This window comes from Physeter macrocephalus, chromosome 20 (assembly GCF_002837175.3).
Source record: "Physeter macrocephalus isolate SW-GA chromosome 20, ASM283717v5, whole genome shotgun sequence".
NCBI lineage: Eukaryota > Metazoa > Chordata > Mammalia > Artiodactyla > Physeteridae > Physeter > Physeter macrocephalus.
In genome coordinates, this window is record NC_041233.1 from 97,817,379 (window position 1) to 97,820,617 (window position 3,239).

Here is a 3,239-nt window from a genome sequence, read left to right on the forward strand (position 1 = left end):
TGTATACATGTCAATCCCAATCGCCCTATTCATCACACACACACACACACCCACGGCCTTCCCCCCTTGGTGTTCATACGTTTGTTCTCTACAACTGTGTCTCAACTTCTGCCCTGCAAACCGATTCATCTGTACCATTTTTCTAGGTTCCACATACATGTGTTAACATACGATATTTGTTTTTCCCTTTCTGACTTACTTCACTTTGTATGACAGTCTCTAGATCCATCCACGTCTCAACAAATGACCCAATTTCATTCGCCCCTCCTACCATCTCACTGTGGCTTTTCCTTTCTCTTTGTATTTGGGGTATCTTTTTTGGTGAGTTCCAGCGTCTTCCTGTCGATCACTGTCCAGCAGCTAGTTGTGATTCTGGTGTTCTCACAAGATGGAGTCAATAAATTCTTAATGGTGTTCAAAAGATTCACAAGATTCACCATGAAATGCTGACAAAGTTAATTATATCACATTTGCCAGCAGAAAAACGACTGTTTATACATAAACAACATAAAAGCACAGCCATTAGCATGTATTAACAGAAAACACAAGTGGTCAAACTAAACTTCTTGAATTTTTCTGTGAATATTTCTGTTATGTCCTCATCACAGGAGAAAAACTTTAAGAACATTCTAATCATTAACATTTTTCTGGAAATTGGATAAGACACCCACTAAATTATTCAATTATAGTGATGGAAATCCATAATCCAGCTCATTAAATCATGGGAACATGGTTTCAGAACTACTACTCTGAAATACAGATCTTACCAAGTTATTCCTCAGCCCAAACTCAGTGACTCTTCAGTGCCTTCACATAAACTTGAATCCCTTAGCGTGTCATTAAAGACAGTCTGTAATTTACTGTTACACCACCTCTCTTTCCACTATATTTTTTCATCACAATTTGACAGGCCTGCTATGCTCCAGCTTTTTCGATTACCCTGGAGCCCCATTTTCTGAAGGTGTTAGTTTCTAAGGTCATCGTGAAAGGTAAAATTTGCCTTTGGTCAAGATTATCCTTGAAGATACCTTAGCAATGCAATGGTAGAGACAGATGTAAAGTTTCTCAGTAAATCCAACACCAGCCAGTTTCACTTCCAGTGTCTAAGCAGATCAACTGAACACCAGATAAAGTACAGACAGTACTTTTAAACATTAACAACACACTATGTGTAAGAAGCGGTTCTCTCTATTAATATGCATGGTGGAACTGAGTGCAATATAGAACACTGCAGATTCACTTCTTCCACCTCTTACTCATTCTGTGACATGCACTCATGGAGTGAAATACTGAGCAAAAATCACCACTCACTAATATAAGGAAGGGATGCAACTACCATTTACTAAGCACTTGCTAATATTAGATGCTACATGTAAACTATAAGCTATTTAAAAACAGAGACTATAACTTAACCCTAAATGTAACTCTTCCCTCTACCCTAAAGTACAAGAGAGACCAGTGTAACACAAAATTCTCTGCTTTAGTAAATGTATATATTTTTCCTTATGAAATAATTCTTCCCTCAAATTCTAAATAGTTTCATAGCAACAAAAGAATATCCATGGAGTGCTTCATCAGACAACAAAGCTGAAGCACTACAAGAAGTCATAGAAAAGTATCAGCGAATAATGTAACAGAAGCACTCATTCCATGGAAATAAGTAGAATGAAGAAACTAGAGGGACTTCCCTGGGGGTCCAGCGGTTAAGACTTCGCCTTCCAATGCAGGGGGTGCAGGTTCAATCCCTGGTCAGGGAGCTAAGATCCCACATGGCTCGCGGCCAAAAAACCAAAACTTAAAACAGAAGCAATACTGTAACAAATTCAATAAAGACTTTTAAAGAATGGTCCACATCAAAAAAAAAAATCTTAATAAAAAAAAGAAACTAGAAAAATTTGGTGAGACTTTGTACAACCCACTTAGAAAGAACGACAATCAATAATAGGGAAATATTAAACAGATATTCTATAAGGGTTTTTGTGAAGAATAATTATTCCTCTCTAGAAGCAAATGACAGAAATTTCTCCAATTCCCTAGTCTCAGGGCTCCGGGCTTGCCCGTCTCAGGTCATAAGATGACTGCGGCAGCCACGCTCCACCAGTGCCAGGCAGTCTCACCCAAGGCCAAAAGGGAAGTTGCCGACATCTATTTTAAAAGAGAAGAAACCTTTCTCAGCGAACTTTTCCTTATAGTTGGGGCCAGAGATGGTTTGTGGGCCCATGCCTTTACCAGGCACTAGTAAGGACGAGATGAGATCACCAGAGCTGTCTCAGACCCTCAAGCTCCTCTATCTGAACAAAACAGAGCTCTACGGGAGGACTTGGCAAGCTTTGACCTGCGGGCCAGCTCCAACCTACTGGTTTTGTGCGGCCTGCAAGCTAAGAATGGTTTTTACATTTTTCAATGGTTACATTTTAAATGGCTATATAAGTACCTACATAAAATCCTCTATTTTGTCTCTTGGCCCACAAAGCCTAAAATATCTACTACGTGGACTTTTAAGAACACATTTACTGAAAAAATGATTACTGGATGGGAAATCAACTCTCTGCTTTTAAAGAATGGTCCACATCAAAAAAAAAATGTTAATAAAAAAAGGAAACTAGAAAAATTTGGTGAGACTTTGTACAACCCACTTAGAAAGAACGACAATCAATAATAGGGAAATATTAAACAGATATTCTATAAGGGTTTTTGTGAAGAATAATTATTCCTCTCTAGAAGCAAATGACAGAAATTTCTCCAATTCCCTAGTCTCAGGGCTCCGGGCTTGCCCGTCTCAGGTCATAAGATGACTGCGGCAGCCACGCTCCACCAGTGCCAGGCAGTCTCACCCAAGGCCAAAAGGGAAGTTGCCGACATCTATTTTAAAAGAGAAGAAACCTTTCTCAGCGAACTTTTCCTTATAGTTGGGGCCAGAGATGGTTTGTGGGCCCATGCCTTTACCAGGCACTAGTAAGGACGAGATGAGATCACCAGAGTTTTATACAGCAGGTTATTAGTCATCAATTTTATACACATCAGTGTATACATGTCAATCCCAATCGCCCTATTCATCACACACACACACACACACCCCCACGGCTTTCCCCCCTTGGTGTTCATACGTTTGTTCTCTACAACTGTGTCTCAACTTCTGCCCTGCAAACCGATTCATCTGTACCATTTTTCTAGGTTCCACATACATGTGTTAATATACGATATTTGTTTTTCCCTTTCTGACTTACTTCACTTTGTAT

General features: G+C 39.5%; 1 protein-coding gene across 1 annotated transcript in view; it reads right to left on the reverse strand.

Annotated features, from left to right (window-relative positions):
• Positions 1–3,239, reverse strand: part of TNKS (tankyrase) — a 189,384-nt gene that overhangs the window by 49,025 nt on the left and 137,120 nt on the right. The window lies entirely within an intron of this gene.